At 42.1% G+C, this 23,929-nt stretch overlaps 2 pseudogenes; both read left to right on the top strand.

Moving 5' to 3' along the window:
• Window positions 1-6,505, top strand: part of LOC102435260 — a 10,994-nt pseudogene extending 4,489 nt beyond the window's left edge.
• Window positions 6,506-22,701: 16,196 nt separating this feature from the next.
• On the top strand, window positions 22,702-23,693 carry LOC102431506 (annotated as a pseudogene).
• The last annotated feature ends 236 nt before the right edge of the window (window positions 23,694-23,929 follow it).

Consider the following 23,929-nt stretch of genomic DNA (forward strand, 5'->3'; position numbering starts at 1 on the left):
GGAGATTATATAAATTCTAACCAATTACAGAACACCGGGCTGGCTGGGCACACCGCCAACAAGGTAGATTATGGTGGAAAGACCAAAAAACTAACATCTTTTCTTATCGTATGCCAGCCGTCCCTGGTTTCATAAGGAATACCTTCACCAACAGGCGGTTAAGGGGGGCGACAAAGCCTCCCGGGTCCAGTGCGGGTGACTAGGCCACAAGGGGGCAGTTGGTGGCAATCCGTTCAGCAGGGGGGGCAGTGAAGGGAGACCAGACTGGCAGGGGGGCAGTTGGGGGAAACTAGCCTTGCGGGAGGGGGCAGTTGGAGGCAACCAGGCTGGCAGGGGGGCAGTTGGGGGCGACTAGGCTGGCAGGGGGGGCAGTTGGGGGTGACCAGGTTGGTGGGGAGGGGCGCTTGGGGTGACCCAGCCCAGAGTGGGGGGCAGTTAGGGGCGATCAGGTCAGCAGGCAGAGGCAGTTAGGGGCAATCAGGCAGGCAGGCAGGTGAGCAGTTAGGAACCAGTGGTCCTGGATTGTGAGAGGGATGTCTGACTGCCCGTTTAGGCCCGATCCCGCCCGTTTAGGCCCGATCCCAGGGATCGGGCCTAAACGGGCAGTTGGACATCCCCTGAGGGGTCCTGGATTGGAGAGGATGCAGGCTGGGCTAAGGGACTCCCCCCGCCCATGCACGAATTTCGTGCACCGGGCCTCTAGTATTAGATAATATCATTGATGAATGTTAAATGCTAAAAGAAGTTTGGGAAACTTTGAACCAAGTTAAAGAGGTTTCCTTGATGTAGGACTTCTCAGAACTTTCAGTGCGCCGATGTGGATTGCGAATTTCCAAGGGGAAAAAACATTATTCAGGATTTCCTACATTTGCCAGACTTTATAGCTCTTTTATTGAAAAGCACTTAATAGAAACACTATTGAGAATTGCTGAGCCAAGAAATTTTAGAATTATCTTTCAATACCATGATTCTCTATTGACATCCAGGTCATTTTTCTTTTCTTTCTTCTTTTTTTTTTTTAATATATTTTATTGATATTTTACAGAGAGGAAGGGAGAGAGATAGTTAGAAACATCGATCAGCTGCCTCCTGCACACCTCCTACTGGGGATGTGCCCGAAACCCAGGTACATGCCCTTGACCGGAATCGAACCTGGGACCTTTCAGTTCGCAGGCGGACGCTCTATCCACTGAGCCAAACCGGTTCCGGCAATTTTTCTAATCCTTTAAGGATCACACTGATATCTTGGTATTAGGCTATAGGTTTACTGGTTTTGAATTTTATCTAGGGAGCAAGAGATGCAGGTAAGTAAATTCACAAGTTTTTAGTAATGTAGATTTGAAATCTAAAATATATCAGAAGGGAAGTATAGAGATTTATGCCATTACTAATATAATTACCATTTGTAGATAAAATACAATTTTTCTGACCATAGGAATTAAAAGTTTTAGACTTTGCATAAGTATTTTGCTCTGACTTTACTGAAATTGTTGAAATAAAAGTAAATTGCTACTTAGTTTTTTTAAAAGAATAACTTAAAATTATTAAAACAAGAAAAACATTTATGAAACCAGCAGTCTTTAATAACAAACTTTTCATTAACGCTTCCTTGTCTAATTTTTGAGTGTATGTTTGCACATCATTTGCAATTTAAAAGGATTATTTTTAAACCCGTTAAGCTGCTCCATTGCAAAGTTATTTTTGATATTCATGTGAAGTACATTTTAATCATAATGATATGTTATGAACTCATTTTATTGACATTGGATTTAACTTCTTATGCTGACCCTTTGACAGATATATTTCATGGGTCAGTAAGATACATATTTCTAAAATTGGGAAGGACAGTTTCCCAATCTTTTTTATTTTGCCAAATGGGGCAAAATAAAAGCAACTAGTAGAGATAGTTAATAGAAAAAAAAATTTGTAGAAAAATAGTTTCTATTAAGTACTTTTTAAAAAAGAGTTGTATAATCAGGCAAGTTTCAAAGATCCTGAATAATGTATTTCCCAATTAGAAATTTAAAGGCAACTAGTAAGAAACAAACAAACAAACAAAACAACAAAGTAATAAACTATTATCTATCTATTATCTCCATAAAGTAAAAATAAAAAATAGCGTTTTGACATCACAAAGTTAGAAAGTATGTAATATTTGTTAACAAAAAGTTGATGCCACCACTACAATGCCAACATGAGTCCTTGATCTGGGGTGCAGAAAAGGTAAGACTTTATTAAGGTGAACAGTTTGTAAACAGAAAGTACGTTCAGCCTCTGGAGGAAATCGAAAGTGCATTCTCTGAAACAAAAGGGACTCCCACTTATAATGGAGAAAGTGCCCACCTTGATCCCTGATTGCTCCATTTTTATGCAAAGGGGAGAATCCAAATTTGCATAGTTTGATTGATCCAAACTGCATCGTGCATCCTGATTAGTTGTTTTGGAGCCATTCTGATAAGCAAGAAACCAAATGAGGATATAGCTACACAGCTTTGATTGGATGGGCCTGGTCTGAGCCCATTAGTTGAAATACTGTATAGTTCCAGGAACTCCTTTTTTAAAAAAATTTAAATTCTTTATTGTTTAAAGTATTACATAAGTCTCTTCCCCCCTCCCCCCCATTGACTTCTCTGCAGCATTCCAACGCCCCAGCACATGCCCTCATCCCCCACTGTCTGTGTCCTCCACCCCCCCCCCCCACCCCCAACCCTTGCCTCTTAGGTTGAACAGTCTGTTCAATGCTTCTGGCTCTATTTTTGTTCATCAGTTTATGTTGTTCATTATATTCCACAAATGAGTGAGATCATGTGATATTTATCTTTCTCTGACTGGCTTATCTCGCTTAGCATAATGCTTTCCAGTTCCATCCATGCTGTTGCAAATGGAAAGAGTTCCTTCTTTTTTATAGCAGCATAGTATTGCATTGTGTAGATGTACCACAGTTTTCTAATCCACTCATCTGCTGATGGGCACTTAGGCTGTTTCCAAATCTTAGCTATGGTGAATTGTGCTGCTATGAATATAGGGCTGCTATGAACATATATCCTTTCTGATTGGTGTTTCTGATTTCTTGGGATATATTCCTAAAACTGGGATCACTTGGTCAAATGGAAGTTCCATTTTTAGTTTTCTGAGGAAACTCCACACTGTTCTCCACAGTGGCTGCACCAGTCTGCATTCCCACCAGCAGTGCACGAGGGTTCCTTTTTCTCCACAATCTCACCAGCATTTGTCGTTTGTTGATTTGTTGATGATAGCCATTCTGATAGGTATGAGATGGTACCTCATTGTTGTTTTGATTTGCATCTCTCGGATGATTAGTGACTTTGAGCATGTTTCCATATGTCGTTTGGCCTTCTATATGTCTTCTTTCGAAAAGTGTCTATTTAGGTCCTTTGCCCATTTTTTTATTGGATTGTTTATCTTCCTTTTGTTAAGTTGTATGAGTTCCCTGTAAATTTTGGAGATTAAACCCTTATTGGAGATAACATTGGCAAATATGTTCTCCCCTGCAGTGGGCTTTCTTGTTATTTTGTTGATGGTTTCTTTTGCTGTGCAGAAGCTTTATATTTTGTTTATTTTCTCCTCAGTCTCCATTGCCCTAGGAGCTGTATCAGTAAACATATTGCTTCAACATATGTCTGATATTTTGCTGCCTATGGATTCTTCTAAGATTTTTATGGTTTCCCATCTTACATTTAAGTCCTTTATCCATTTTGAGTTTATTTTTGTGTATGGTGTAAGTTGGTGTTCTAGTTTCATTTTTTTGCATGTATCTGCCCAATTTTCTCAATACCATTTATTGAAGAGACTGTTTTTACTCCATTGTATGCTCTTGACTCCTTTGTCAAATATCTACTTATATAAAAACGATGGGTGTTGTTCATCACATCCAGAAGAATAGCAGCGACCAACCAGAAGGAAGTCAGTCCTACAGGGGTTGTCTTGGCAACGGCTGTGCCCTCCCCCAAGCTGTTTCCCGGAGCTGTTTCCGGCAAGGGTGGGTTTGAGGCAGGAACCCGCCCTGGGAGCTTGGTTCCCTGGGAGTGTGCCACACCAGCACGGCCAGGGGTGAACCTGAGTGGGGGCGGCTGAAAGGCTTAGAAAAGACGGACGAGAGAATGAAAGCCGGGTCTCGGTGGGATGCTGCTTCTCTGAGAGACAGTGACCACGCCCACAGCCATGCCTTTATTTGATAGCAGATGCTACGAGGCAAAGTAAGGGTGTGACCAAGTTCTTTACAACATTCTCCTGGGTTTCAATCCTACTCAACTACATGCAACTGAACTCTATCAAGCCTACATCACTCAGGCACGTGGGGCCATGTGTTCGGACCATAGGTTCAAGCTTACAACTACAGCTGTTGGCTGTAATTGTGCTGGGAGGGCCCTGCCCTCCAAGCTGGGACTTGCACATGGCAATGAGAGGACTGTGCCCTCTCCTCAGTCCAAGGCTTGAACCTGTCCAAAACACTGTAGTGGCTCCCCACAATAAAGTTTTAATTCTGTTTCTTTGTTACTAATGTTGTAGCCCCACCCCATAACAAAGAAACAATTTCCGGAGGATGAGGCCCAGGAATCAGGATTTTAAAAAGATTCCCAGGTGATTCTAATGTGCACCCAAGGTTGAGAACCACTGCTATAGATAATATTAAAAATATATCTAAATGTGCAATTCTTTGTCCAAAAAATGAGCATGTTCAAAAATTAAATGAAGAAAATTTGGATATACTCGATGGAGGTTTTTACACATATTTGAGTGATGATTCCATTGATTCCACAGATGATGCTGAAAAGGAAAATTTTCCCATCGAATTTCTTAATAGTATTACTCCTTCGGGAATGCCGTGTCATAAATTAAAATTGAAAGTGGGTGCAATCATCATGCTATTGAGAAATCTCAATAGTAAATGGGGTCTTTGTAATGGTACCAGATTTATTATCAAAAGATTACGACTTGGTCTTTAGAAAACCGGAAGTTGTCCATAGTTCTCTTCTTAAAGCTTTCAGGAATTTGTGAGGGGCGCCGAAGGAGCGAAGGAGGAACTGCACGAGGACAAAGAGAGTTCCCTAGCGATGCTGCTGCAGGTGCACAGCCAGGGCCAGGACGGCTGTGTCCTCGCCTGCACTGAGTGCAAGCAGCGGGTGGAGACAGGCTGGCACTGCCCCGGTGCCAGGACTACGACCTTTGCATCAACTGCTACAACACCAAGGGCCACACCCACAAGATGGTGAAGGTGGGGCTGGGCCTGGATGAAGAGGCTGAGGAGGCTGAGGAGGGCGATGAGGGCGGCAACCAGGGGGAGATGCAGTTGAAGAACCTCCCGAAGTTCCGGCGCCTGAGCATCCTGCGCTGCATCCAGTCCCTGAGGCACGCCCGCCAGTGCGGTGACACCAACTGCTCTCGGACTGTCAGAAACTGAAACGTGTTGTGCTGCACACTACGCGCTGCCTGCGCAAGGCCTTTGGAGGCTGCCCAGTGTGCAAGCAGCTATTCGCCCTTTGCTGCTACCATGCCAAACAATGCCAAGAAAACCCATGCCCGTTCCCTTCTGCCTCAACATCAAACAGAAGCTCCGCGAGCAGCGGCTCCGGCGCCGCCAGCAGCGGATTGGGAACCGCCTGCTGCAAGGGTAGCTCATGCGCCAGCGGATGCCACCATGAACTCCTGTAACGTGCCTCAGCCGTCTGCCATCCCCTCCTTGAGCACCACCCTGGACACCCCCACAGCAGCCCAACACACCCCAGACACCACAGCCTCCGACTCAGTCCCAGCCCTGGCCTGTAAGCATGTCACTAGCCGGCTTCTTCAGCTCGGCCTGAACTTAGCCCCACCCGTGTCCACGGGGAAGCCCACTAACCTTCAGCTCCAGCCCAGCCTGCAGAACCTGAAAGCCATGCAAGCCAGCGGGCCCCGACCTGCTGTCCCTCCGCAGCAGCAGCAATGGGAGGCCTGAACCCCAAGGGCCAGGCCTTGAACATCATGAACCCGGGACGCAACCCCAGCATGGCGAGAATGAACAATAGCACAGAGAGATGCCGCAGCAGGAGCAACAGCAGGAGCAACAGGAGCAGCAGCAGAGCAGCAGGAAGGCAGCGCTGGCATGGCTGCAGGCCTGGAGGACACGCCCAGTTCCAGCAGCCTCAGGGACGCTGATGCCACCCGCAGCCATGTAGCAGCAGCAGATCCAGCAGCAGATTGGGTCCCAGGCCAGCCAAACCGTGTTAGGACCTAACAGTTAGGCATATTCTGTACCTTTCCCTGCCCTCAGTTTCTCCCCTGCGCTCAGTTCTTTCTATTGTCCCAGCTTGAGGCTCCTGTCCTCTCTGCCGTTTCCTGTTATTCTCATTTCAGGTGTCACAGGAGACAACTAAGCAGCTGAGAAAAGCAGCTCTAGACCCAGCTTCCTGCAACCGCCTGCACCTCCATCCGACCCACACAGAGACATAAATATCCCGCACTCCCTACTCTTGCTTGCTGAAATGGATATGCTGGTGTGTATTAATAATACCATTTCTAGCCCTAACCGGCTTGGCTCAGTGGATAGAGTGTCAGCCTGCACACTGAAGGGTCCCAGGTTCAATTCTGGTCAGCAGCATATACCTTGGTTTCAGGCGCATCTCCAGTAGGAGGTGCAGGAGGCAGCTGATCAACGTTTTTCTCTCATTGATGTTTCTGTCTATCCCTCTCCCTTCCTCTCTGTAAAAAAAAAAATCAATAATATATACAGTGGGGCCTTGACTTATGAGTTTAATTTGTTCCGTGATGGAGCTCATAACTCAAATTACTTGTATGTCAAATCTTAAAGTGAACAAGTGAGACAAGTGATGCTGGGCTGATGTGGCGTTCACTGTGATGTTCGCTGCGCCAACTAGCGGTGGGGTATCTGAAGCTGGCTTGTAACCCGAATTTTAGCTTGCAACTCAAAGCAAAAAATTGGCCGAGAGACAGCTCGTATCTCGAAAAACTCGTTAGTCGGGACACTCGTAATTCAAGGCCCCACTATTTTTAAAATTAAAAAAATAAGATTTCTAAATGCTCACAACGTCTTTTGACCTGTCTGCTGTCAGCACGGACCTAACACACCCCATGAGCCCCAGCAACACATGCTCTCAGAGAGCCACAGGCCTCTCCTCCCTGGCCAGCAGATGGCCATATGCCTCAGTAGCCAGGTGAGATCTCAGGCCCCTGTTCCGTCTCTAGACTCCAGTCCCAGCCTCCACATTCCAGCCCATCACCATGGATACGCCCCAGCCTTCACCACACCACCTCTCCCCCCAGACTGGTTCTCCCCACCCAGGACTCCCAGTCACCATGGCCAGCTCCATAGATCAGGGACACTTGGGGAACCCCAAATATACAATGCTACCACAGCTGAATACCCCCACAGGAGTGCATTGCCCAGTGAGCTGTCCCTGATCGGTGACACCACAATAGACACCCTAGAAAAGTTTGTGTAGGTTTTGTAGCATTGTGAGAAAATCACTTTTTTGTTCAATGTTCTTCGACCATTTGTACTGAAATTCAAGAATCTAGGCTGTTTTTATTCCTAGATGGAACTGTTACTTCCAAGCCACAGAAGGGTCGATTGCTGTTCAAAGAAACAATAAAAATATGTTTTTGTTTAAAACCAAAAAAAAAAAAAGAGATTACGACTTAACATTATCAAAGCTGAAGTATTAACAGGATCTGCAGAGGGAGAGGCTCTTCTGATTCCAAGAATTAATTTGTCCCCATCTGACACTGGCCTCCCATTTAAATTGATTCGACGACGGTTTCCCGTGATGCCAGCATTTGTGATAACTATTAATAAATCACAAGGACAAACTCTAGACAGAGTAGGCATATTCCTACCTGAACCCGTTTTTGCACATGGTCAGTTATATGTTGCTTTCTCTTGAGTTTGAAGAGCATTAGATGTTACAGTTAAAGTTCTAAGTACTTCATCACAAGGGAAATTAGTCAAGCACTCTGAAAGTGTTTTCACTCTTAATGTGGTGTACAGGGAGATATTAGAATAAGTTTAATCACTTTTCAGTCATTGTTTGCATCACTGTTGTTTTTATATCATGTTTTTGTTGTTTTCATATCGTGTTTTGTTGTTTTCATATCATGTTTTTGTTGTTTTTATATCATGCCTCTGTTGTTATATCCTTTTGTTACTGTTTATTTATTAATAAATTTATATATGATTTTCATATACATTTTACTAATTTCCTTTCATCTCACACTTCTATTATAGAGAAAGGGCAAATAGCAATATTAAAATATCTCTGCTAATTAATTCCCTTTTTAAAAAAATATATTTTATTGATTTTTTACAGAGAGGAAGGGAGAGGGATAGAGAGTTAGAAACATCGATGAGAGAGAAACATTGATCAGCTGCCTCCTGCACACTCCCCACTGGGGATGTGCCCGCAACCAAGGCACATGCCCTTGACCAGAATTGAACCTGGGACCCTTGAGTCCACAGGCCGATGCTCTATCCACTGAGCCAAACCGGTTAGGGCAATTAATTTCCTTTTAATGTGCACGAATTTCGTGCACCAGGCTACTAGTTGAGTATAATGGTTTGGGTCGATTTCTGTTTTTTCTGTTCTGTTCCATTGGTCTATATGTCTGTTCTTATGCCAGTACCAGGCAGTTTTGAGCACAGTGACTTTGTAGTTTAGCTTGATATCTGGTATTGTGATCCCTCCAACTTTGTTCTTCTTTCTCAGGATTGCTGTAGCTATTCGGGTCTTTCAATTTGTTTATGTGAGGCTTAACATTTATTGATTTGTGAATATTGTACCAGCCTTGCATCCCTGGAATAAATCCCACATGGTCATGGTGTATTATCTTTCTAATGCAATGCTGGATCTGATTTTCTAGAATTTTGTTGAGGATTTTAGCATCTATGTTCATCAAAGATATTGGCCTGTAGTTCTCTTTTTTTATGGAGTCTTTATCTGGTTTTGGAATTAGGGTGATGCTGGTCTCATAGGGAGAGCTTGGAAGTGTGCCTTCCTCTTGAATTTTTTGGAATAGTCTAAGAAGGATAGGTTTTAGTTCTTCTTTGAATGTTTGGTAAAACTTCCTTGTGAAGCTGTCTGGACCAGGGCTTTTGTCTGCTGAAAGTTTTTTGATTACTGCTTCAATTTCATCAGTGGTTATTGGCCTATTTAGGTTTTTTGATTCTTCCTGATTGAGTTTTGAAAGATTGTATTTTTCTAGAACTATGTCCATTTCATCGAGGTTGCCCAGTTTGTTGGAGTAGAGTTGTCTGTAGTATTTTTTTTTTACAATCCATTGTATGTCTGCGGGGTCGGTTGTTACTTCACCTCTTTCATTTCTGATTTTGAATATTTTGGTCCTGTCTCTTTGTTTCTTGGTGAGCCTGGCTAGAGGTTCATCAATCTTGTTTATCCTTTCAGAGAACCAGGTCTTGGTTTTATTGATCTTATGTATTGTTTTTTTGGACTTTATGTCATTTATTTCCGCTCTGATCTTCATTATTTCCTTCCTTCTGCTTACTCTGGGTTTTTCTTTTTGCTCTCTTTCTAACTCCCTGAGTTATAGGGTTAGATAATTTATTACCATTTTTACTTGTTTTTTGAGGTAGGCCTGTAGAACTACGAACTTCCCTTTCAGGACTGCTTTCACTGTGTCCCATAGATTTTGGATTGTTGTGTTTTCATTGTCATTTGTTTCCAGGATGCTTTTTATTTCTTCTTTGATCTCTTTGGTTAACCAGTCATTGTTTAATAGCATGCTATTTAGCCTCCAAGTGTTTGATTTTTTTATTGTTTTTATTGTAGTTGATTTCTAATTTTATGCCATTGTGATCTGAGAAGATGCTTGATATGATTTCAATCCTCTTGAATTTAGAGAGATTTTGCCTGTGTCCCAATATGTGTCTATCTTCCTATGTGTGCTTGAGAAGAATATATATTCTGTAGTTTTGGGGTGGAATGTTCTAAAGATGTCGATTAAGTCCATCTGATATCGTGAGTGAGTCATTTAGGATTGATATTTCTTTGCTAATTTTTTGTCTAGAGGATTTGTCCAGTGGTATTAATGGGGTTTTAAAGTCTCCTACTATGATCATGTTGCTGTCAATCTCTCCCTGATATCTTCCAGAAGTTTTTTTTTTTAATGTTTTTGGGTGCTCCTGCATTGGGTGCATAAATGTTTACCAGAGTTATATCCTCTTGTTGTATCGATCCTTTTAGAATTATGAAGTGGCCTTTCTTGTCTCTTGTTATGTCTTCACTTTGAGGTCTATTGCTACCCCAGCTTTTTTTTCATTTCCATTTGCCTGAAAATTTTTTTTCCATCCTCTCACTATCAGTCTATGTGAGTCCTTTGTTCTGAGGTGGGTCTCTTAGAGACAGCAAATATATGGGTCATGTTTTCTTATCCATTGAGCTACCGTATGTCTTTTGATTGGAGCATTTAATCTATTTATGTTTAAGTTTATTATTGATATGTACAGTGGGGCCTTGACTTACGAGTTTAATTCATTCCGTGATGGAGGTCGTAACTCAAATTACTCGTATGTCAAATCAAAAGTGAACGAGTGAGACACGTGATGCTGGGCTGATGTTGTGGCGTTCACTATAATGTTCGCTGCGCCAACTAGCGGTGGGGTATCTGAAGCTGGCTCATAACCTGAATTTTAGCTCGCAACTCAAAACAAAAAATTGGCCGAGAGACGGCTCGTATCTCAAAAAACTCGTTAGTCGGGACACTCGTAAGTCAAGGCCCCACTGTACTTGTTTGTCGCCATTTTTACTTTTTGCCTGTGTTCCTTCTTCCCTTCCTAATTCTTCTTTTTACAGCAATCCCTTTAGCATTTTTTGCATTGTTGGCTTGGTGGTAATAAATCTTTTATCCCTTTTTTGTCTGTGAAGCTCCTGATTTCACCTTCCATTTTGAATGATAGCCTTGCTTTGGTATAGTATTCTTGGATTTAGTGCCTTGCTTTGCATCACTTTGTATGTTTCATTCCACTCCCTTCTGTCTTGATGTGTTTCTGTTGAGAATTCAGTTGATAGTCTAATGGCAGATCCCTTGTAGGTAACTTTCTGTCCCTCTCCAGCAGCCTTTAAGATTCTTACTTTCTTGTTGGTGTTTGCCAATTTAATTATGATGTGTCCTGGTGTCAGTCATTTTGGGTTCATCTTGTTTGGGACTCTGTGTGCTTCTTGGACTTGTGTGACTTTTTTCTTCCCCAAATCAGGGAAGTTTTCTGTCATTATTTCTTCAAACAGGTTTTCTATTCATTGCTCAGATTTTTCTCCTTTGGGCACCCCTATTATGTGGATGTTGTTTTGTTTCGTGTTGTCCCAAATCTTCCTTAGGCTCTCTTCCTGCTTTTTATGTTTTTCTTTTTCCAGTTGCTGCTCTGCTTGGGTGTTTTTTCTACCTTGTCTTCTAACTTGCTGATGCAGTACTCAGCTTTGTCTAGTCTACTGTTAAAACTTTCCAGTGTGTTTTTTATTGTAGCTATGTCATTCTTCATTTCCTCTTGATTCTTCTTTATTTTCTCTTGATTCTTCCACATGTTGTTGAATTTCTCTTCCATCCTTTTCAGCATCCTTATAACCATTGCTCTGAATTCTTTCTCTGACAAATTGCTTGCCTCCATTTCACTTATTTCCTTTTCTGTTGATTCTGCTTTTTCTTTCGTATGGGGGTTGTTTCTTTGTCTCCCCATTTTTGCTATTCCTTTGTGATTGTTTCTATGTATTAGATCAAACTGCCATGCTACCCAGATTTTTTTAGTTTGTCTTATATAATAGATGTTTTGTGGGACCCAGTGGTGCAATCTCTCTGGTCTTCTGGGCTGGGTACTTTAGGGAAGCCTCCTACTTGGGATATTTGGGCTCTCTTGGTGTAGTTGCATCTTGTCTGTTGTCCCATTCCTGGATGGAGTCTCCTCTCAAGGTGTCTGGTAATGTGACTCACTCTCTACCACTTTGACCAAACAGCACAAAATACAACTCTACAAGACACGACACAAAGGGAACCAAACCCAATGTACCCATGACACTGATAACTCCAATAAGTGACCCCCAGAATACAGAGAATTAGAAGAAAGCAAAGATGATATTGAGGAAACAAAAAAAAGGTAAGAGAGGAAAGAAAAAGAAGAAAAACGAAAAAAAATATTATGGGGAGAAAACACCACAAAACAATCAGATAAACCAAAAAATGCAAACAACAAACACCCAGGAAAAGGGGAGGACAGAACCTGTAGAGGCAGAGCTTATATATAGAAAGTAAGGTTAAGGAATCGAATGACTAGGGGAAGGACCATGGTTCAGTATAGAGAAGGTAGAAAGAGAATGAGTGGATAAGAAGGAAAGAAAAAAAAAAGCTAAAACACACACACACACACACACACACACACACACACACATATATATATAATTCATTTATTCATCCACTTTTGGAAAAGGAGAATAGAGGAGAGAGCCGGTAGGCTTGAGTCTTTTGAGTGAAACTAAACAATTAAAAGAAGAGAACAAGAAAGGAGAGGAAAAACAAGCATTAAAAAATTGACTAGTGAAGAAAGAGAAAGGAGAAGGGTGCATGGACTTGGAGCAGGGGAGAGGAAATTAGGTACATGAGTAAGTCAACAGAGACTACAATAATAATAACACATCAATAAAACAGATAAAGAAGATTAATTTTTAACAAGGGGTAAAAAGAAAGGAAAGAGAAAAAAACTAAAGCTGGGACACGAGAGGGGGGAAAACAGGATAAAAGAGGAAGAAGTGGAGAAGAAAAGGGTGGAAAAAATAAAGTAGCAATAAAAAATATAATGAAGAAAAAATAATACAAAAAAAAGAAAAAGAAAAAAATTGTTTTAAAATAAAAGATAAAAAAGTGAAGTGTCGTTTGCTTCAGCCAAGTTTTAATGCCTCATGGGGTCTGGTTTAAGACCACACTCTTCTGTCTGCCACTTCTCAGTTTCCTTTTAGGTAGCCAGAACCATGTTGAAGTAGCGATCCACTACTCCTCTGTGTCTGTCTCCACAGCCTTGCCTGCAAGCAGGCTGGACCAATCTGCCCATTTGGGCTGTCTGCCTGCTGTCAATCTGAGTCTCTCAAGGGACTGTTTCTGACAGGGCTTTAGGTGCTGTATCACTTTCCGGACTGAACGCCCCTTTTCAACCCAGTCCCTGAAGGCTCTTTAGGGCTCTTTAGAGTCTATTTCCTCCCTTCCAAAGTCGGATGTTACACCTGTCCACAGGGGACTCGGACTTGGTGCAGTGCAGGTTCCTTCTGACCTTCTAGTCCCAGTGGCTGCACATCTCTCTCTCCAGCCCAGATCCTCGACCCTATCATTCTACAGGCGTCCTCTGCCTTTCCTGGCTGCAAATTCTCCAGGAACTTCTTTATAAGGGTCTGCTCAGACAGCAAGAACACAGTGTAGGAAGCGTGGCAGTCCAGTCTGTAGTTTTTCCCTGAAATGCAGCCTGGGTGAGCGACCTGTAAGCAGCCACTGCTAGACTCTGATTATGAATTTGGGCCCAGTTACACGTAAGGAGTCCTTTTTGACAGGTATATACCTTCTCATTGTCAACACATCCAAATAAATAGATTTCAATTCTGGCTTCATAAAAAGTTAACTGCATTGCTCCTTTTCCCCTCCGTTTTACAAGGACAATGGAAAACTTCATTTCAAAACTCCTTTGGTCCAGGAACCTGCCACTGTTGACAATGGAGTGTGAGGGGCTTCCTTACCTGGGAGACTGAGGTCCTGGTAGGTACAGGATCCACCCAAGACAGTGCTTTGCCACCCAAAGCCACTTCTACGCTACAGTGTTTTTGAGAAGAGGTGGGCTGTGCTTGTTTTGGTTTTTAATACCCCTTGTTATTTCTTTTATACCTTCTGACTCTCTTACCACCCCTTTCCTTCTCTTTTTTTTGATGCCTTCATTGACACACCATTTATTCTTCTGCTTTCTCAATCCTACCTGGAAAACTCAGAACCAAATATACACAATACTCCTTCAAACATAGCAGACATTCAGGGAGAGGCTGTTTCCTCCATGGGAGGAAGTCCGAGGAGGAGAGGGAGGGCAGGGTGGGATGGTTGTCCGAAATGTCCTTTTTGAATTTGGTGCATGAAAATTTTTCATCATCGCCTGAGCCTTTGCATGCCCAGCAAGGAAGCACTTTGAGTCAATTATTTTTTGAAACATTACTCTCAGTGCCTCTGAGTTGGTGACATTTTCCTTGGCTGCCTCTCATGACCTATTTATAGTACCCATTTAAGAAATATGCCTGCTCTGACACTTCAGAGTCTATCAGAAATACAGAACACGAGTAGAAAAGAGCATGAAAACTAACAAAAATAAATAAACAAACCTAATGTATATATTTAGCAGGTAGGAGTAGTCTTAAAATCTAGACCTCTCTGGTCTTAACTAGCAGAGTCAAAGTGATAGCCACCAAACTGTTTCTCCATTTGTTCAGTGCCCAGAAGGCAAAGAAGAGGTCAATCAGAAGAGGGCAAAGTGGGAACCAGCACAAGTCTATTTGTGTTTGCACCTGCAGGCACCATCCTATGTGACCACCCCCAGTTTGTAAGGCAAGGCAAAGTGCCCCTTAGAGCATGGAAAAAGCCCCCATTTTTAAACATTATAAATGTTGGGCAACATTAGCTCTTCACAGAGAGCACCCATGAGACTCTTCGCCCACTCTGTATGAGCCCAGGTGCTGGGGAGGTGTGTACTGGTCACATTGATCCCTTTCTAGATCCATGATTCTTCACAGGTCAATATGCAGCTGCCCTCTTGAATCCTGTCTACATTCTTTTGATGGGCAAATACCACATGTCATACACAAGGACCAAAATCACGGCTCGAGAGGTCATACTTTCTGGGTAGGTGCTTTTGGGAAAAAATGTTAACTTTAATTTTCTAATGATCAAATTAGGTAAAATTTCATTTCTTTCACCAGTTGTGAAGCACATGATACATGAATTCAGTCTTGTTTCTTATGTCAGTTTTTTTTTTGTAGTTCTAAATTATCTGCTCAGAATCACTTGGAGATGTGTGTATGTATTTCATTCTTACTTATATTTGAATAGAGAATATAATCTCAGGGTTTAAACTTTGAAAATACAAAAGGGAACTGAGTTCATGGTCTCCTTCAATCCACTCATCTAGTACCTGTTCCTAGAGGCCGTCAGAGTTATCTGTTTCTTGTCTACCCTGCTGGGGCAGGGGATGGGGAAGGATGCTTTTTGCTCATCCAGAGGTTTACACGAAGAGGGATTTCTCTAACTCTCCTGGCCTTTGACCCTATCTTTTCTTCTCCCTTCAGAATGGAGCGAGTTACATGATTGATAAGTTGGGAGAAAAATTGGTATGTGGAGCTCCATCCTTTCCCTTCTCCCCTTTGAGAGGCAAGATGACTCCAACAAAGACTTTTTGCTCTGCAATTCCATGTTGGGAATGTACAGGGAGACTTGTGAGGGCCCCATTTAGGTGGATGGGACTGCTTGCTTCTGGGGTTTGGAATTGGGGAAAAATTTATTGAGAAAAAATTCAAACTTAAAGAAAAGTTGCAAAAATAGCACTAAGACCTCTAGTATTCCCCTTACCCAGATTCACCAGCTTTCAACATTTTGCCACATTTACTTTATTATTCTCTTTCTTGATATAATATATAATTTTCCCCCTGAACATTTGGGAGTATGTTGCATTTTTCATGCCCCTTTACTTTAATTCTTCAGTGTATATTTTCTACAAAGGTATCTTCTAATATAAAAACAATATAATTGAACTCAAGACATTTAGAATTGATATGATACTCTTATTTAATCTGAAGTTCATATTTCAACTTGTCATTTGTCCCAATAATGTCCTTTGTAGCAACTTTTTTCCATCCTGCTATAGGTTCCAGTCCAGGATCAATATTGTATTGGTTGTCATGACTCACTTCCCTCTTGTGAATAGTCCCTCAGTCTTTCTTTGTCTGCCACCCACCCCCGGTTCCTGTTCGCCATTGGGTGGTCGGTGCCTAATGGCCAGGGGAAGGGACCAAGGGGGGTCAGTGCACCTCATAGTGACTGGTCCAGTGGTCGTTCTGATCATTCTGCTGTTAGGGTCAATTTGCATATTACCCTTTTATTATATAGAATATTAATTATATAGAATATTAATTTCAATCATTAATCCATTTGTTTCCTCTATTATATCTTCTATTATATCTTCTGATTTGTTTATATATGTATGTATACGTATATAGAGGTCATTGGTCCTCTTGTCTTGCGGTTTCAGTGATAGAGACATGCCAGTGAGAAAGGAATGACAAAGTGGAGATGATTGCTTTCTTACATTTTTATTTTTATCAGAGGAGATGAGCGGGAGAAATGAAAGCTAAATTCTCATCTTCCATGGTGGGAAGTAAATAGACGATCCATAAATCCATAATTTTGGCTTGATCAATATTTAGGATTTACTTTAGTATGAGTATGTAAACCCTATCCGTAGATGAACCACTGAGCCACCCGGCCAGGGCTGTAAATTGGGTTTTTATTTAATCTTCTCATGCTAATAGGTTTACTTTTGTGCCTGTTGGGCTTTTGGTGCTTTGTTTTTCCATTAGAAAAATACCTCCAAGGGAGCTAAGATCTTCAATGGACATTGAGTGAGCAGTATTGTTACATTCAATAAATACTGATTAAGCACCTGCTATGTGCAGTGCCTGGGCCAGGGAGGATATGGTGGTGAACAGGACAGATGTAGTCCTTATATTCTGGTGGAGAACACAAGCAATATACAAGTGAACATATAAAATGATTGTTCGTTAGGTTTAGATATAGGACATCAATAAGAAGGAAGCTACAATAAAGTGTCTGAAGGCACCAACATTAGAGTGATGAGGAGAAGCCTCTGAAGAGATGGCACTACAGGCACGAGGCCGGTGTGAAGTTTCCAGCCGTGTGATGGGCACTCAGGCAGAAGCACTCCATTGCCAAGATCCCGAGTGGTAAAGGAACTTCATCAAGTTCAAGCAGGGACCAAGCACATGGACTGAAATAACCATTTGAGGTGGCATCCCATGCATTCATTTTTATGGATTTTTTTGAAAGATAATTTTATTGTTTCAACCTTGGCAATTCAGAGTGAAGGGCAGGGATGTGTCCTCCTTGGGCTGAGCTGGGGCAGAACCAATGCTGGAACTGGAGCTCAGTCCAGGACTCTTTCCTGGACTATTAACTACAAACATGGCCTTGTTCAGGTGGATTCTGCTTTTTGAACCCCTCTTTAGTGAAATAGAGCAGAAAAAGGGGTTCTAAGGAGCCTAGCATCAGTTTGAATCTCAGCTACATACTAGTGTAACCTTGGACCAATCGTTTAGTTCTTTTGAATCTCAGCCTTTTCATTTACAAAGTGGCAGTTACGCTACCTGCCTCTGGGGACCTTGTGAAGATCGTGGAAGAGGGTGAGCACTGAGCACGGTGCCCGGGACACAGCAGGCTCCCCAGAAAGACTTACCAAATTCATTAAAGAATTCAGCGTTCTGTTAAGTTTATTTATAATCTATTAAATGGACTTTATATGCATTTTGTTCCTGGAGTTATTAAGGTTATAAGAAGAAATTTCAGCCTGGTTGGTGTGGCTCAGTGGTTGAGCATCAACCTATGAACCAGGAGGTCATGGTTGGATTCCTGGTCAGGGCACATGCCCAGGGTGAGGGCTGGATCCCAAGTGGGGGTGGAGTGGGGGTGGCGTGCAGGAGGCAGACAATCAATGACTCTTTCATTATTGATGTTTCTATCTCTCTCTCCCTCTCCCTTCCTCTCTGAAATCAATAAAAATATGTTTAAAAAATAAATAAATTTAGTAATAGGAAATATAGAATAACACCCCTAGAGAGTAACACAGAGATGAACTCTGTCTTGAACTAATAATATAGACAAAGGAAATTTTCATTTTCTGATACTAAAGGCTTCAGTAACTCCTTAAATGCTTCTCTCCTCATTCACTCAAAGCACCTGTGCTCGATTTTAGCTAGGGAGAGGGACTGATAAATATTTAAGGGACATTTGTATCTTCTGTTGCCCCCAGACAACCAGAGAATCACATAGACTAGCACTTACTTCTGCTTTTCTTTCTACACACACACATAACAAACAAACAGACAAACAAAAACCCCACAAAAAGCAAACAACAACATGGAGGATATAACACATTAACGTTTTGAGAGACAAGAAGAACCTAAATAAGGGGGTTGAAATGGGACAGAGGGGAAGAGACGGTGAGGTCTCAACATTTTTGAGCATGAAAGAGTGATTGTGAGTGAGAGAGTAAAAGAAAGAGGGTATGGAGAAAGGCAGCAGAGTGGAAGGGACAGTCTTGGGAAAGGAGAAAATGTAGAAAGAAGGAAAATAGAAACATAGGGAAAGCAAATTGCACAAGCACTTGATTTGGTTGTGAGTCACTGAGACAGCTTGCCCTGGGCTGTTCCCTTGTTTGGGGTGTCTCCTAGCTTCCGTGTAGGTTTTCATGGTTCTGAAATGCTGCTTCTGTGGTTAATAATTATGCATATTTCTCCAATTACTCTAATCCTTAATATTTTAAAGGTTTAATTCTGAACAGCTCCCTACAGTGGAAATTATCTTCAAGATGATGCCTCATTAATATATTTATCTTGATTTGGTCCCTTGAGCTCAGTTTCTTGCTTCTTCAATACAAGGTTAAGTTTAAATTCCTTAACCGAGAATGTAAGGGTTACCTTATTGATCCCCGCTCATCACCATGTTACCCCAGCAAGTCTGCTGTTTCAGCAGGGCTAGGTTGCTCTGTTTTCTGCCCCTTGGTATCATTCCCTCCTTTCTGAAATCTGCTTCCTCTCTACCTTCCTTTTCCTTTGGGGTCCTGCATATAATTCATCTCTTTGAAGTTTTCTGACCAATGGTTTGTATCACTGAAATATAAAAGTAACCGAATGCAGCTATTAGGTAATGCCCGATTACCTGATCATCAATAGGTGCATGTATTTGGGACGTTTACAGGTCGCTTCATCTTCAGATACAGCTTGAGCAAGGATCAAGTGATATTGCCAGGGCTTTCTCTTTCAGATCCTCTCTCCTTTGTTGTTGGCCTCATTTCCCCATTGCAGATGGGCTTTCTCCACTCAGTTAGGGAACATGCCTCCTGACAGCTCCAAGCTCACTGCTTCAGCTGAGCCCAAGTCCTGGGACCCACTGGTATAGCTTGGGCATTGTGGACTAATTACGATGCGTTCATTGGCCACACCGGAGTCATATGCCCATTCTTGTATTTTGTGGGCTGGAGGTGGCTTCACCCGAACCACATGGATCAAGAATGAGGAATGGTACATCTCAAAGGAAAACCAGGATGTTCTTACCAGTCAAAGGAGGAATGGCTATCGAGCAGGCCTAAACCTCAGGTGTTCACCACATCCTCCTTGTTACACATGTAGCTATTGATATTTCTACTCCGTGTCAGCTTCTCTTCACTGTTTGGAATATGGGAAGAGTTTCATTCTGAGTTTTTGGCATAGCAACACTCTGGTTAATGTCTGGCATTTTGCCAATGAAAGCAGGAACGAAAAGGCCTTTTTCTGAGTCTCTCTTTCCCACTCTGTGTCTTCACAGAGGCGAGGTGTGCAGGAATCCAGGGGTTATTGTACCAGAGTGGAAGAGAAGACGAACCTGGCATGGGCTTTCGAAGTAGCCCCCACAGACAGCTGGGCCTGCCTCTTCCCATCCCTGTTTTGAGAACGCAAGAATATGATCGTTTCCATGGCTGCAACCAACCTGGGCCTTTTACCCAGCAGTGACTTCCCTTCCCAGGTCAGGGAGGATTCTGATACACATCAGGGCCATTACTAGAGCTACATCATCAGAGAGTTTCCGCCTCAGTTGAATGCTGGTCAGACTTCACCGTCTTACTCCCTCTGAGAGCTTTCCCTGGCCTGGGCCTCCTTCCAGGCCCTCCTCCCAAAGAGTGAGGTTGCCTCAGGGGGGCTCGCTCCCCTCAGCACCTGCGAATGCAGGTCAAACATATTACAGTATCTTGCTGTCTGTGAGAGGATCTTCATGTGCACACCACGTGCATTTTCTTCATTACTCTCCTACATAGCTTTTATGTTCTGCTCATCTTTTCCGAACATATTGTTTTCTTCAGGTTTGGAAAATTAGTTGACTTCTCCACCGCCCCCCCCCCCACCCCGCTCCAAAAAAAACACCACCACCAACAACAACAAAAAACAAAACACCTGACTCTGAAGCATTAGTTCCTTGAACTTGACAAAAAAAAACACATAAAAAGCCTCACTTGTTGTAGGTCTTTGTTGCTCAAACCGGCATCTGATATTCTGTTCCATTAGCCCATGGAAATGGGCTATTTTAAGTAGCTAGAGAAGGGGTGAGCACTGAGGGTAGATCTCATGTTTTCAGCTGTACTAACAGCCAGTCAGATACAAGCAATCATAATAAGCTTGTTTCCTAAATGAGTGGTCAAAGTCAACCCAGCTTTCGTTAATTGTTTTGTTTTGAGAGCTATGACCTGTGTTCATCCTGGAACTCCCACTCAGTGAAGGGAGGGATCTTTGCCTTTTCCTGCATTCCCTTCTCCAGGGACATGGTTTGTAAGTGGCTCTGCCTAAAGCAGGTGCACGGTGGCTGCTGATCAAGATGACGGCAGCTTGGCCATCCACTCGTTGCCTGAGTTTCTCTATAAATAGCATGTGTGTAACCTAAAACATCTTCCTTCTTTATTTTGGAGGAAGATGTTGAGGACAGTTTATAGTATGACTTGAGTCTTATTTTTCTTATTTTATTAATTGTAAGTGTACAACGCAGTAGATTTTAGTCTATTCACAAAGTTGTGGTACTATTAAATTCCAGAACATTTTCATCACCCCAAAAAGAAACTCTGTACCCACTAGCAGCCATTATCCATTTCCCACTCAACCTAGCTTCTGGAAATTCCCAATTTATTTTCTGTCTCTATGGCTTTGTCTATTCTGGACATTTCATAGAAATGGAATCACACAATATGTAACCTTTTGTGTCAGGTTTCTTTCAGTTAGCATAATGTTTTCAATGTTCACCCATGTATTAGCATTTATTAATACTTCATTCATTTTTATAGCTGAATAATATTGCATTGTATAGCTACAGTATTCTACATTTTGTTTGTTCATCAGTTGATGGATATTTGGGTTGTTTCTATTGTTCAGCTATAATGAATAATGCTGCTATGAACACTGGTGTACAAATTTCTATGTATACGTACATTTTTAAATTCTCTTGGGTATATACCTAGGAGGGAATTCTTGGGTCATTTGGTAGCTCTATGTTTAACTTTTTTTTAAAAAATTAAATCTTTATTGTTCAGATTATTACAGTTGTTCCTCCCCCCCCCATAGCTCCCCTCCACCCGGTTCCCACCCCACCCTCTGCCCTTACCCCGTCCCCTGTCCTCATCCATAGGTGTACGATTTTTGTCCAGTCTCTTCCCGCACCCCCCCACTCCCCCCCCCCGGAATAGTCAGTCCACTCCCTTTCTATGCCCCTGATTCTATTATATTCACCAGTTTACTCTGTTCATCAGATTTTTTATTCACTTGATTTTTAGATTCACTTGTTGATAGATGTGTATTTGTTGTTCATAATTTGTATCTTTACCTTCTTCTTCTTCTTCCTCTTCTTAAAGGATACCTTTCAGCATTTCATATAATACTGGTTTGGTGGTGATGAACTCCTTTAGCTTTTCCTTATCTGTGAAGCTCTTTATCTGACCTTCAATTCTGAATGATAGCTTTGCTGGGTTAAGTAATCTTGGTTGTAGGTTCTTGCTGTTCATCACTTTGAATATTTCTTGCCACTCCCTTCTGGCCTGCAAAGTTTCTGTTGAGAAATCAGCTGACAGTCGTATGGGTACTCCCTTGTAGGTAACTGACTGTTTTTCTCTTGCTGCTTTTAAGATTCTCTCTTTGTCTTTTGCTCTTGGCATTTTAATTATGATGTGTCTTGGTGTGGTCCTCTTTGGATTCCTTTTGTTTGGGGTTCTCTGCGCTTCCTGGACTTGTAAGTCTATTTCTTTCACCAGGTAGGGAAAGTTTTCTGTCATTATTTCTTCAAATAGGTTTTCAATATGTTTAACTTTTTGAGGAATTGCCAAACTATTTCCCAAATGTGCTGCACAATTTTCATTTCTACCAGCTGTGTATGAGGGTTCCACTTTCTTCAAATCCTTGCCAACACCTATGATTGTCTGTCTTTTGATTATGGTCATCCTAGTGGGCATGAAGTGGTATCTCATTGTGATTTTGATTTGCATTTCCCTACAGGTTAAGAATGGTGAGCATCTTTTCATGTGTTTATTGGCCATTTGTATATCTCTTTTGGCTAAATATCTATTCAAACTTTTACCCATTTTTAAATTGGGTTATTTGTGTGTGTGTTTTTAAACTTTGTTTATTGTGTGTGTGTGTTTTAAATAAACTTTATTTTTTAGAACAGTTTTATATTTCCCCAAAAGTTGTCAAGGTAGTTCAGAGTTCCTATATACCCTGCACCTAATTTCCTCTATTATTAACATCTGAATTACTTTGGCCTGTGACACAGCAACAGGGGCCAGATCCGGGTTTTAAGTTGAGTTGTGGGGTTTTCTTGGGGCTGCTGGAGCTACTATGCCATCCTGGTGTTTGATCATTTGCAATGTCAGGCTTTGATAATGTAAACACAGATTTCTGCCAGACAAATTACAGCATCGATGACCAATCTCAGCAGTCCTATGATTGTGGAGGAAGAGGAGGAGCCTATAGCTAACAGTGTGCCGGTTATGATGACTCAGAGTAAGGCCCATTTGTCCCTCCAGGCATAACGTAGCCACAGCAGCCATATGCCGGGCAGATTTTCCACCAACTCAGACATTTACTCCAGCTACCCCTCAGCTATTCTGTGGAAACAACCTTGAGGATGAGCCACCTTTGTTAGAAGAATTAGGTATCCATTTTGACCACATCTGGCAAAAAACACTGTGTTACATCTATTAAAAGTAGCAGATGGCAGCGCCCTGCATGAGGCTGATCTGGCAGGACCTATGGTTTTTGGCCTTGCATTTGGAGCCTCCCCGTTAATGGCTGGCAAAATTCAGTTTGGCTATGTGTATGGGATCCATGCAAGTGGATGTCTAGGAATGCTTTGTCTGTTAACCATAATGAGTATGACAGCTGTTACATTCGGTTGTGTGGCAAGTGTCCTTGGATATTGCCTTCTTCCCATGATCCTACTTTCCAGCTTTGCAATAATATTTTCTTTGCAAGGCATGGTAGGAATCATTCTCACCGCTGGAATTATTGGGTGGTGTACAAAATGGTTTTAAAAATAATTTTATTGATTTTTAGAGAGACAGAGGGAAGGAGAGGGAGAGAGAGAAACATCAATGTGCAAGAGGGAGGCATTGATCGGCTGCCTCCTGCATGCCCCCTACCAGGGAGGGATCAAGCCTGAAACCCATGCATGTGCCCCGACTGGGAATCAAACCAGCAACCTTTTGGTTCAAGGGAAGGCTCCCTATCCACTGAGCCACAGTGGCCAGGGCTGCTTCCAAAACTTTTATTTCTGCATTAGCCATGGAAGGACAATTTCTAGTAACATATTCTTGTGCTTTGTTATATGGAGTCTTTGCCTTAGTTTCTATTTTTTGAACTGAATTTATCTGGGATGTGGATATCATTGGGCCAAATACACGAAAAGAACTTGGAACTCTTAAACTGGACCAGCAAACTGCTGCAGTGCAACTCTTATGCAGATCTAACATTTGTCTACTGGAGCAGTGGAAATAAAATTTTTATAGAACCTTTGAATAATATATTGGATTTAGTCGCAGTGTGATTAGTTTAAGTGTTTATGCTTATACAAATAAGAAATGCTATTTCTTTCT

This window comes from Myotis lucifugus, unplaced genomic scaffold, assembly GCF_000147115.1.
Source record: "Myotis lucifugus unplaced genomic scaffold, Myoluc2.0 scaffold_308, whole genome shotgun sequence".
NCBI classification, from domain to species: Eukaryota; Metazoa; Chordata; class Mammalia; order Chiroptera; family Vespertilionidae; genus Myotis; species Myotis lucifugus.